This window comes from Poecilia reticulata, linkage group LG1 (genome assembly GCF_000633615.1).
Source record: "Poecilia reticulata strain Guanapo linkage group LG1, Guppy_female_1.0+MT, whole genome shotgun sequence".
NCBI classification, from domain to species: domain Eukaryota; kingdom Metazoa; phylum Chordata; class Actinopteri; order Cyprinodontiformes; family Poeciliidae; genus Poecilia; species Poecilia reticulata.
In genome coordinates, this window is record NC_024331.1 from 8627385 (window position 1) to 8640860 (window position 13476).

A 13476-nucleotide genomic window follows, 5' to 3' on the forward strand; every position below is an offset into this window, starting at 1 on the left:
AGTAAAAAAAAAAAAAACTCCCTCCCAATCCAAAAAATTTCTAAAAACTCCTGAAAAAAAAAGCCAACAAAAAAACAAGCAAGTTTCCTGTTTTAAAGGAAGTTTAGCGTCACTTGAAGCGTGGACAGGAAGAGTACACTGGCCAACAGGAAACTGTTCCCTCCTGCATGCTAAACACTGTGGAGAGGAATGTTTGGATAACCTTTTTAATCTGCACTCAGTTTACTGCTGAATCCACAGTTTTSCTTTACATGCGGAAAATGTCCTGAACTTGCTGTTCCTGTCCGGGCGTGAATAATTACCGCTTGTCTTGATGTCTGAAAAGTCCAAAATGATCCGTTCGGAATCAAGATGTTCTTCTTCCGCAGTTTAATTCATTACTTTATGTCGTGGAGAAAGAAGAAAACCAAACCAAAACAAAGATTTGCATACAAGATTGTCATAACAACTGGTAGGCATCTTTGGACATGAGATCAGCGCTTTAAGATTTGCTTTATAATTCTCAATACGGACATTTGTTTAGTTAATTTTTTATTTTACATGTTTTGTCTCTCGACAAACACTCCCACCCAGATGGCCTGCGTCCTGGAGGGAAGGAAACAGACCCGGTGCGTGGTATCTGGGCCCAGCACCCTCTGCCCCTGTTTACCCACCAACATCCCGCACAAACACGCGGGCCTCAAAGTCAGACAACAGTGAGTAATCTTGACCAATCTGCTCCTCCGTTCCTCTGGCTTCTGCTTCCTCCCAGCAGGCTGCAGCCCTAAGCCAAGGGCTCAGCTGGCGTCATGCGGAGCCGCCGGGCAGGAGCGCGACGTGCTGAGTGCACACACAGCCCACCTGGCTGCTACACTGGGTGTGATCGCCGAGAACAACAGTGATGACGATGGTGATGATGATGATAGCAGGGACTGTAGTGTCAGTGGATGATCATGACAGAGCTGATAAGGGGACCCATCTGGGGAGAGACGCTGGTAATTCAGATGTTTTGCACGTTGTGTGGTCTTCTAGAAAAGGGAGGAAGTGTTTAGAGTGGTGAAAGGTCAGCAGCTGGTTTTATTAGTTTGAAACAAGTCACACTAAAAATACCCGGGTTACATTATTGTTAATTCATTGTTCACCTTTTTAGTCTTACCGGCAGCTGAATGTTTTTGATCAACGCGTTTTGTGTTTTTAGCCTCCATGTGGATTTTAGTGCCATTGGTTGGTGTGTTGATGCTGTAAACCGAATTGCCCATTGAGACATGAATAAAGATCTGAATCTGAATCCTAATCAGGTGAAGAAACTCTTAATGTCAGTCCACTGGAATAACGTCCCATCATCCATAGCTAGATTATTCATAACTGCTGAATTTGTCCGTTAGATACTCACTGAGTATCTAATGAGATACTCAGTGAGTATCTAATGAGAAATAAATAGAAAAAACTGGAAGAAAATTTGTTAGAGGCAAAATAAACCCAAAAAATCCCTGACTGATGAGACTGAGCCGACAGATCCAGTCAGCAAAGAGAAAACAGCATTTCAGCTAAAAGAAACGTATCCGTCACTTTTTAAAGTGCCTGAAATTATTTAATATTCAGTGACATAGTGGGATTGCATCACAAGGATAGAAACATTTTCTGTTCGAGTTGCTTTTCAATAACCATCTGAAGATGGGTGTTTGGTCTTGCTAGATGTTTAGAGTTTCACAAACCCTTTTCTATAAAGTCACTGAAATCTTTCTAAAACACATAAATCAACCATGACTGACAATTAAACCTCTACAAATTACTCTATCTTTTTCCTATTAAGCTGTCTGGCTTAGTTATCAGGCAGATTCAGTTCTTTGAAGGGAGCATGTCGAACTGTTTTCGCTGCTTTTGCGGCTACGGTCAGAAAATGAACACTGGCTAAAAGAGGCCCGAAAATAACACAGGATGAGGCCATGCTGTGGCTGAACGCAGGTGCGAGCGATGCTTTTGCTACATATTATAATGAAACCTGAAAATAATCCAAGTCATGTGCTTTCCATTTTAGCCAGACGACATGTCTGAGGAAACGTAAGCTAAAAGTGAAACGTTCAGTGGAAAACACCTGGTTTTCTCAAGCAAAAAAGAAAATCTCAGTTTTGTTTTGAGCCTCAGTACCACAGTATGCATTGGGTTTCAATGTAGCATGTATTTCTCCATCAAAGAAAGGTATAATTTCAAAAGAAATACCTTCAGATTCGAGGGAGTTTCTGTTGTTCTTTGGGGTTTTATAACATTTGTACAGACCAGTTAGAATCCCTGGTCTACAGTTTGTGGAAACAAGATCCATCAAGATTTTTATTTATTTCTTCCTCGGTAGAATTTGTCGAATGCAACTTTAAAAATAAGGTCCCATAATGTTTCTTGCCACAGTCTGTATTAATGTTTATATAATTACGTCCCTGTAACGTTTTGGCCAGGTGACAGAGAGTTATTTGTTCATGTCTTACAACTGAAGGAAAATGTTTTTCAAACTTTACTAAGCTGGTGTACGTCATTCAGTTTGAAGTATCGTAACTTACCAGTTTAAGTTATAGAAACGTAACTGTATTAATCCTGTCTTAATTTTCCATAAAAATCCAAACAAGGGAAGATTTCCCAACATTTTTGGTGTGACATTGTCTGACAAATTCCTGACAAATATGCAATTAGCATTCCCTTAGCAAGTGAAATGTTAGCTTAGTTTCGCTCAAACATTTCACTTTCGTGCCAGTCAGGCAGGAATGCTGCTGGAGGCAAAACTGAGATTTATGACTAAGCTCTGTCACTTCTTGCACGGATGTTATTTACATTTTTTTAAAAATCTTTCTGCCTTTTGCCAGATTTTTGGCTCACACACAACACATCTCTGCATGTTTTATTTTTATAGGCGCAAGCTAAAGAAAGGTACTTAAAACTGAATTATATGTCCTGGGACTTCCAGTAAGTGGATGTTTATCCTCTGAATTTAAACCATTCAGGTTTGATGGATTAGCGATGTGACGTGTATTGAGCCAATCTAGCGGAGGCGTGAACATTGGAAAAAGTTGTCACGCCTCTTTTAATTGTGCATGCACATACCTTCCTGGTGAGTGTTGTTCATTTGTAGATTTGGGTAAACACGGTTTGCCGTGTGTCACGTTGCTGACCCCCTGAGTCAGCATAAACAAAAAGATCGTGTGACTGAAAGTCAACACTTTTTCCTCATTAGGTCTTTTTCCCGAATTGTTTTGAAGCCACAGTCTGCTGTTGTAGCCGTAAACAGTTTTTTTAAAAAAAAGCTGTCAGTCAATTGCTCAGCAGGCTCTCTTGTGATTACCATAATATGCCGTTATCATAGAAACAAACGTTTTGGCCAGGTGACAGAGAGTTATTTGTTCATGTCTTACAACTGAAGGAAAATGTTTTTCAAACTTTACTAAGCTTTACTAAGCTGGTAAAGTTTGAAAGAATGTGTAAGCAGTAATTCCACGCCGTCTAGGAACGTTTTCTTTCATACATAATAAAGTGTTTCATTATTTTCAGTGGGCATTTTTTATAGTTTAGACAACAGATTTCCTCATACCTAACATTTACAGACATTAGTGATGATCATTCTATATATCAGAGCTCTAAGTGCATCACTTCACATCCGTAATTAGAGAACGAAAGACAACTGTGTGTCAGATCTCAGTTCCTGCAGCCTATCTGCTAACTGAAGTATAAATGTGACAGATACTATAATCTCTAATAACTATTTTGAAGATATAACCTAATAGAAAATGATTAATTTGACTTTTGGAGCTGATTTTTGTTTTGCGGCTTTCCTAAAGTTTTGGCCTGCCAACATCAACTCTAGCATATTTGGGTTTATCTTGAAGAAGGATAATTTTCTGCATTCAAAATAGTTTTGAAGCTGTAGCTGCATCTCAACACATTACAATATCTTAAGTCCGTTCACTGAGTAAAAACACTTCATACAGAATATTTACACGCAGACTCCATAAAAATTTTTATACTTATGATGATTTTCTGCTTACAGCAAATGGACACATCATTCAAGACTAGAATATTAAATCAAACCAACAAAATAAGTGTTTTAATATTAAACATGGCTAATACCTGCATATATTATGTTCAACATAAATGCTGAATCTGACAAATGAGCCTCTTTGGAACGCATATTACAATTTACTGAGATGTTTATGTATCTACAGTATCAGGTTTTGAAAATAATCTTTAAGCCGGTAATGAAAACACTTTTTTATTGGTCTGATGTAATATTTGAATCTTAAATGTTTTGTTTATATTAGCTGTAAACATCAAATGTGACTTAAGATAAATTTTACCTCATAATTTAATGCCTAGAAATTGGGCTTCTGTCTCTTTAAGAAACTCCTACTCTTTCTTAAACTTCAGGAAGTCATCACAACATGGCTCCTCTATTAACTCTTTAACAACATTTTTTCCAGCGTTGTGCTGAGAAGTAGCTCGTATAATGAACTTAGATGCGCAGTTCCACCAGGTGTTTGCTAATTGTTGCTGGCTAGTCTGAAGGAGCCGAGTTGGGGAGGCGTGGGTGGAGTTTGCTGGAAAGCGGAGCTAGGTCCAACCAGGCGTTTTGCACAGCGGACTGGTTGCCATGGAAGATTAAAGGATTTCTCAAACATGCATGAAAGAATCAAGGCAACACTCCAGGTATAAAGATATAAAGTTAAACATTTTTACATAATCCTGTCTCTTTAATGAAGGGATGTTCAGATAAAAACAGATATTGAGCCACAGGAAGAATATGACCAGAGTGTGGACTAAAAATACACAATAAACAATCCTTTTCAAGGTTGTTGTGATGCCAGCAGTAAGTCATAGTCGTGACTGTTTCCATCCACTCACATTTGAACAAAGCACACACACTCAGTGTGTGTCAGTCACACACCCTCGCCTCCTGGCGACATTCCTGGTAAGCACTGTTTTCAGTACGTGAGACAATCTGACCTGACTCCCTCTTAGGGGATCGGCCGTCTCCCTCTGGACTCGATGACTCAAGTCATGGATCCGCTTTTCTTCAAGCGTGGGGGAGACAATTGCGTTATCCCATGCCTCGCCTTGTAGACGCTCGGTTCAGGTCAGTCCCCGCCACCACTGCTTCTCATCCTCCTACGAACAGTGGCGCAACTACACATTATTCAGGTGGATGCGAAAGCATAGATCGCCCCCCCCCCACCCCCGAGGGAAGGAACGTCAGGGTGAAGGAGCGACGCTCACTCGCTCTCTCTACCCCCTTCCCCCCCTGAGGCGATGATACGTGAAGGGTAAACCTTGCTACATTTACCTCGTTATGTGCGCGAGGTGAAGGAGTGTAAGGCACGCTGAAGTTTATGGGAAAACATCATTGGCGCGCCGCCCCCTCCAGACGGGGTTTTGGCGCCCCCTCTTGTGCTGCGCCCCTATGCGTTGCATACCCTGCATACCCACTTTTTGCGCCACTGCCTACGAATCCCTGCGGGATCGGTCTTTAAGGGACTTAGCGTCCCTGGATGGGAGAGGAAGGGCACGGTGCTATTTTAACATATGGAGGTGTGGGATTACGTAAGGCCACGTTAAGTTGGTGATGTGAGCCGGACACAAAGAGGCTGCACTTAGACATACAGTGCTCGTTAGTAGGAGAGGAGAGGGTGAATCATATACCACTAATCACACTGCCACCTCTACCTGTGGTTGAGAAGGATTCGCTTTAAACTGAGCTTCTGTTTTTCTGTTTTGTAGTTCGCTAATGTGAGTGAGTGCATTATCTTCCGCTGTGTTAATGTAGAAACTGAGGAAGACTTCAAAAAGCCTCTCTCTTTCCCCCCCATTACGCATATCCAAAATGGCACTTGAGAAAGCTTGATGGCCTCTTCAGTAGGCTGAGAAATGCATATTGCATATCTTAGCCAGGATTACAAGTAAAGAAGAGGCCATGTTTTTCATCCTTCTATGAAGATGAAATCATTATTCATATAGAAGACATGCAACTCTGATTTACAGGGGCGAAAGTCCAATTTCACTAAAAAATCTCAGAGTAATTCTAGCAAGGGAAATGAAAAAAAAAAGTCCTTAACTGTCCTTTCTTCTTGCTTCTGAAGTAATAATAGTAGTTATAGCATTGCTCTGTATTAGTCCAGGTGTTTGTATATTCAAACAAAAATGTCAACAACCTTTAAGATTACATCTAACATAACAAGTATGTGTCAAACTCAAGGCCCGGGGGCCTGATATGGCCCGCCTTTGCTTTTTATGTGGCCCTCTAGACTCCAAATTACATCAATAAGTCACTCCAACAGATCTCCACATTTTTTTCTGATTTCACCGCAATTTGTTCTCAAAATTGGAGAAAAATTGGGTTTAAGTGACTGGTGCCTCAGCCTTTATTTGATGTCAAGTTATAGTCTGTGATTAATACGGCGAGTAATGAAAAGTCACATTTAACATCATATTAGCAAAAATATCGCAAAAAATTTCTTACCAATATTTCTAAATTAGCAGCATAAAGTCTGCGATTTTGATTGCAAAAAACAAACAAACAATCACAAAATCCTGGATCCTTCTGACACAACCGGCCCTATAAGAACAGTCATGTTTTTGGTAATATTCTCAAACGACAGTGATTTTGGCTAAAAATGTGAAACCCTGACACTTCTTCAATATAATGTCTAACACAGTGTTGCTAAGGAGAATTATTTATTTACTGCACCTCGCCACGACACAACAGCAATACCTCAGTTACATAACTGCATACCATAGTACATAGTTGGTTGCAGGTCTGAGAAAAACAACAAACAGAGCTGAGGTTTGACACCAACCCATCAAACAACATTCCTTTATCTGCCTGAACTACCAAAAGTCCCAATGGCTGATGGAATTTCCAAACAACACGAAACTCGCTGCAGAACCTGTGCAGGTTTACATTGACCAGTTTGTGAAAGAAGAACCTAAACCGTCCAAAACTCGACGGAGATATAGCCTGGGTTTCCATAAATTTCAACAGCTGACGTAACACATGATCCCAGCTGTTCCCACGATGGCGGGGCGTCTCAGGTCTTGATGGTTTAAAGTGAAACACACGCAGACCAGCTGATGCAGCCCTGACTTCTTTGTCTGCCCCACTTTGCCTGATCCAAAGTCACCAGTGACATCATTACGGTGCACCTGCCTGCAGGCGTTTCGGTTTATGCAACAGGAACAATGACAAGTTCAGCAACTCATCAAAGCTCTGCCTGTTTTGTTTTCATTCCAGGGGCGTTTTTCTTCTCTTTTTTTTTCTTCACTCGTCTGCGATGGATTGCCTCAGAGCTGAACGTCGACGTCAGACAGTGTGTTCTTTGTTTGTGTCTGTTTAAAGAGGCGGGGCGCTGTTATTCTCTTAAGACCACAGAGAAAATACATTCAGTCTACTATTTTTATCTCTGTTGGTGTTTCAGAAAACAAAAATCACACTTTCGAAGCCGTTTGTACACTTATCCATACCGTAGACAATTAAGTGTCAGGCCTGCTTATGTGGCACGGTTGATGTGCTCCAATGTCGAGATACGTCACGTCTCATGCTTCATTCAGAAGTCGGTGCACATTAAAAAGAGAAGAAAGTCTGGAGGCGCAGAGCGATCAGGACAGAGACACAATCCTCGGGGCATGAAAGCATACAACAAAGAAACGGGGAGACAGATGGAAACAGAAGCCTGCGGGTATTAACGCAGAAACGGGATGAAAAGCAGCACACAGAGAAGAGCCTTTTATATATATAATTAACTTTGTGACTCACACGCTTTTTGTCAACGCCGCTCAACGCGCACGTGCAAACCTCATGCGATTGCTCAAAGCAATGGCTGCATCTTTTTCACGCAGGACATGAAAGAGGCGTGCTGGTAAGGAGCCGAGTGAGCCTCCATCCCAAATTAAGGTTGATGTAACAGGATGAGATCCACTCAAACTGCCCCATCAAGATCACAAAGCGCTTCGGTTTGTTTAGGGGGGAAACATGCTAATTTGTTCAGATTTTCTAATGTTTCTGATTATCATGTTAGTATGTTATTAAAGTATTTTGTAGGCATAAACTATGTTCAGATTCTGTCCTAGGTTTTAACAAAATAAATCAAAGGAAAAACCTTTGAAGCTTCATGATATTTCAAACCTAGACAATTAAAAGTATCGCATTGGTATCAGTACCCATATCAATATCAGTGAGTCTGGTCCTGCATTTGCTTGGTGTCGATTCGATATCAAAATCTGAAGTATTGTACAAGATGTATTGCCGCTTATCAGAAGCGGTAATAAATGTGGAGGCTGGAGTAAATTTTAGAAAAACTGTCCACACTCAGCGTAAATCTCAGATTCGGTTTCCGAAGCTGTTCGCAGGCCAGATTAACATCAAAAGACGAAACGCACAAAGCAAACCGATAAGGAGAAGTCCCGTCTCACGGCTCTCCGTCTCACATGGAGCAGCAGGGACTTCTTAGAAAATACATTAAGCCTCATCACAAAGGTTTTATTGATGACGGGGACAGCCTTCACAGCGTGATTCAGCCTTTCCTCATTTCCTGTTGACCATACGGCCGGGAAGGCGCGGAGAATCTTGAGAATCGAGCCCGCCTGAGAGCGGAGCCGCGGAGATCAGAGGCAGATGAAAGCGCATGAAGGGGAGGAGAGAGAGAGAAAGAGAGAGAGAAAAAAAAACGTGACTGCTTCATCATCATGGATGCAGTCACCCCGGAGAGTTCTCATTAGTGAGTGACATGATAAGGTGCGAGTGTCAGGCGAAGCAGATCTTAACACTGTCACAGTCTCACATCTAATTGGACTGGTGGCAGCTTTACTCATGTTGTTGTTGTTTGAGGGAAGGAAGACATGGCTTCAAGATGATTAGAGACGAGCAGCGGATGGAAGAACAAAGAACTGTCTGAGTGTCCCAGGAACATGTAAAGCACAACATCACACACACACTTACAGAAATAGCATCTGCTTTTCTGTTTTCACGCAAAAGTTTTCTCCACTCATTCACATACCAGCAGTTGTGAAGTTTTGAGCATATTCAGTGCAAATCCAAACACAAGAATTTATTTATCTGGAAGATAATTTTTTCATTCACAGGGTCGTCCTCCCTGAATGTGAGATGTGGTGCGGGGGCGTTGCTGCGACTGCTGCTGCCTCTGACGTAGAAACGATCCCTTCTCGTGCTCTGGTATTACAGCTAGTCCTAGAAAACGAGAGGCAGAAAAAAAAAAAGAGAGTTAGTCATTATGCTCAGACGAGCGTCATCTCTATCATCACACAGTCATCTGGTGAGATGATATATTTAAAAAAAATTTTAAAAAAGAGTAAAGAGTGTACCATCAGAGCAGGTGAATTTCCTCTGCTTCAAAATGACATGACTTTCATGAGGTAAATTTCATTCGAGAATTTTGTTTCGCTTCCCACATAAACGTATCGGACAATTAGAGCTGCAAATAGAGTGATTAGAAAATTGTGACAGCGTGTGTATTATTTTATTTTTAATACACACCGTGTTATGTTAATAACCAACTAATTTCTCTAATATTTCGACTTATTTTCCTCCAGGCTTTAGATAAGTGTTTAACAGAATGACAACAAAATTGTATTTTATTTTTTTTAAAAATCCAGCATTAAGCACTTTTGTTAATTCAGGCAAGATATTTTATCCTCTAGATCAGAGGTTTTCAAACTCATTTTGTTTTGGGCCAAATCAGGATCATAAATACTCTTAAAGGGCCGGTTGCACCATAATCTATTGATAAAACCTGTTCAAAGTGTTAAAATATCAATAAATTCTTAAAATTAAATACTAATTTTTCCAGTTCCTCTAGGATTTTCTGATTGTTTTTGTGATTTTTTGCAATAAAAATCAAAGTATTTGTGATGCCAATTTGGAAATATTTGCACTTATTTATGGCAATAAATGCAACTTTTTCTTACTTACTGAAGATCACAGACTTTAGTCTGATATCAATTAAGGCTGACGCAGCTGTTTAGTACAAGTAAGAAAGTTTTTGACAATTTTTGCATACATTTCCATGAACATTCTCAAGAAACTGAAGGGAATGATTAATATAATTTGTCAGTAAATAGACAAAACTGCATTGATTTGATTGATAAAATAATAATTAAGCACAGAGGGCCACATAATAGCTAAGGTGGGTCGGATTTGGCCCACGAGCCTCGAGTTTGATACATGCTTTAGATCGATATATTGTAAAGGTTGAAATTCTATGAGAGTGAATCCAAGTCAATAGCAGAAACGTTGTGAAGTTTGATTAGAATAGAGAAAAGCGTAGGAAGACCACGGCCAGGATAAGGCAGATACCAACTACAGTCTAAATACATCGTATTTTTAGAAATTCTTAAACTTTACATGCTCTTTCTGCTTAAAGAGACACATGTCAGCTGTTTCCTCTCCCGACTTTTATTAGGAACATCAAGACAGGCGATACAGGTTCAAGCATTTGCCAATTCCAGGCTGGAAAACAAATGTTCTAATACTCAGATCTTAGTTATACCTTAAAGTATAAATGTAGTGCGTTAGGGTGTTATTTCCTGCCCTAAACAGATACATAAGTGATATACAGCATAACTTATGTAGTATGACATAAGTAACAGATACTTCACTGATGCACTTCATTAACAATATTAACAATGGTGGTTGTTGCTTCTGCTTTATTTAGATGTTAAACCTTAAAAATAAAAATCTGCTTTTTACAGCCAACTGTAATTATCTAGACCCCATCGCCTTTTGAGCTAAAACTGCTTGAAAAATTTGAAATCTGCTGAAGAAAATGGAAATGAATTTAAACGTCCTGTCAAAAAGCGTGAACATGTATTTGTAAGTGAACAAAAATGTGTTTTCCTCCTGTGGGATGACAAAGAGCAGCACTCAGCCTGTCAGTGAAGGCTAATTACAACAGGAGGGAGCTTCTTCAAGAAAATATATTCCCCCCAATTTTATTTCTGTTATCTCAGCTTGAGCTTGGATCATTAAGGTATTCTGGGTTTTAAAACAATTTTTACATTTCCAACACAGGCAGGGAGTAAGATGATTTTTTTTCCTTCATCATGTTGTAACATACATGCAAAACATGTTAAGCTGTTTTTAGCATTTTAGATTCAGATGGAGTAAATTATAAGTCTCTACTGATATTGTAGAGACTGTAATCTCTGTTACTGCAGTTACAGACAGTCTGGTTTAAAATGCCTTGTCTGCCAGGTTGATTGATACATAGGTGCCTCTTTTCATGCTCTGAATAATTCAATAACTCATCCATCAAGGTTCCCTAAAAAATAAATACTGGTCAAATAAAGAAGTGACATTAGAATGATTAAAAAGCACGAAATGAAAAACGTATGAAGGAGGAGTCAGAAAAATGTTCCAACTTTTTCTTGAAAAACAACAAACATGTATGCAATTTTAAGCCAAAGAACAGAACAAATATATATATTTTTTGTCCCACATTGGGGAAATTCAGGTGTCACAGCAGCAAGTTTTAAGGTCTGCGGGGAAAAAATGAAAATAGAAGACTGCTTTATGGGCTTTATTTTTCCCCACATTGGGGAAACTCACAATAAAGCGAATTTGAATTTTGAATTAATTTTTCTTGGCTTTAAGCTGGTTATGTTACTCTTTTTGTGTATTTTAAATCATCTGTCATTGTATTTTTATGTCTTGTATTTCACTATTTTGCCTATTTAATACTGCTATAGAAATAAAGATTAATTGGTTAAAAATGTTGTACTTATAATCACTGCCAGACATTTTAGGACATCGACATTGGTGACTAAACATAATTTTTTTTTGTTCAGACTGCCAGATATTCCTTTATATTGGAGGTATTTTTTACTAACACACACAGCTCATGTCCCTCCTGAGATCCATCCCACCGTTGACGAGCCGCCGTTCCCGCCTTTACGGTGACCGGCGGAGGAGACAGCTGGAGCCAGGACCGAGACGGGGCGGCGGGGCCCTGACGGGATCAGCTGGCAGGTTTCTGAGGAGTGGTGCCAGCCAGCTGTCTGCAGTCGTGAGTCACGTTCTCAACCAGGAGAGCAGACCAGCTCGGTGAGACGCCTCCTGCTTTGTTCCCGTTCCCGAGAAATAGTGTCCATCTGGCCGCTGTGACAGCTGGCCCCCAAGTCGCCCCAGATGAAGACGAAGCAGACGTTGGCCTTCGCCACGCCACCGGTGTGTGTGTGTGTGTGTGTGTGTGTGAGAGAGTAGTTCAGGTGTCTATAGCTAAACCAGCATTGGCTCATGCTGCTCTTGATGTCCCGAACACCTTTTGTGTACGTTTCCTGTCATTAAGCTATAATGTAGTAGTATAGATAGGTACCCATTTCAATACAAATATTTTCCAGGTGAGATCAGTTCCGTTTGGGAGTGGTATAAAAGAAGCTGTCGCATTCAATCTGACATGTCCTCCATGTGTGCGGTTCGCGCCCTGTGGGTTCAGGCTGTAAATCAGCAACATGTCGCAAAGTGTGGTGCTTGTCGTTTTGATTCTCTGGTGGTGAACACTACTGCGCTGCTGCTCTTCTCCTCCTCCAACTCCTCCTTTGCTGAAGTCCGGTGTTGGTTTGGTGACAGTGTCTTCCTCTTCTGTGTGTCGTGGATTCCTGAGTTTGGGTTGGCTCACTGTGTCTGGTGCTTTAAAGTTTTGTTTGTGAAATTGTGTTTAATTATTTGCTTTCCTTTTATAGGACACTGTTTTTAAAAGAATATTTTAAAATAGAATGAAATAAATTGCCTTGTGAACCTACATCCTGTCTCAGATGTCATATATACCTGCATATTTGAACCTGTGTGCCTTAAAAAGAAGGTCATGTTCCCTAGGAGAAATTCCTAGGGTGGCGTTGCTGAGCTGCTTATTTTTTGGGTCCAAAATTGAAGTTTCATAATATTTCTGAGATCCATTTAGTGTTGCCACAATAAAAAAAACCTTAATTGTTATTAGGAATTATTACAGTTTTAGGACATCGACATTGGTGACTAAATATAATGTCGATGTCATTATGTTTAGTGACATCGACAGAAACAGAAACAGAAAACACACAGAAACAGAAAACACACAGAAAACACACAGAAACAGAAAACACACTTTTCTGTTTGTGTTTTGATGTAGAAATGACCACCAACTGGCTTATTACTGCTGCTAACTTCATGCTCTGACTGTAAAAATTGACGCATTTATCATATCCATTTCCTGATTAACACATATTTGTCTTACTTGATTTTTAAAAAAATAAGAAGCTTGTTTCCAAAGTCCAAAAACATGCATGGTAGTTTAGTGGTAACTCTATATTTTCCTTAAGTGTGTGCGCATGTGTGTGTGTTTCTTGACTTTTCCCGGGTGCACTCTGTCATGTCGGTTTTAAGGTTGCGAACCCACATGCAAGAACACAGTCAGACAGAGCGAGTCAGAAACAATAATGTTTATTGAAGGATCAGGGAGCTGGTGGCGAAGCCGAATC

The 13476-nt window shown here is 40.2% G+C and overlaps 1 long non-coding RNA gene across 2 annotated transcripts in view; it reads right to left on the reverse strand.

The window, feature by feature from the left end:
• Positions 1-535: 535 nt before the first annotated feature.
• Positions 536-13476, reverse strand: part of LOC103465538 (uncharacterized) — a 20433-nt gene continuing 7492 nt past the window's right edge. Inside the window, exons 2-3 of one of the 2 annotated variants that reach the window (XR_533811.1) lie at positions 9006-9196; positions 536-1007 (exon numbers count right to left, since the gene is read on the reverse strand). This is a non-coding gene — a long non-coding RNA (uncharacterized LOC103465538). Of the gene's footprint in view, positions 1008-6674; positions 9197-13476 lie in introns of those variants that run through there. The other variant, XR_001776010.1, reaches the window with a different exon arrangement.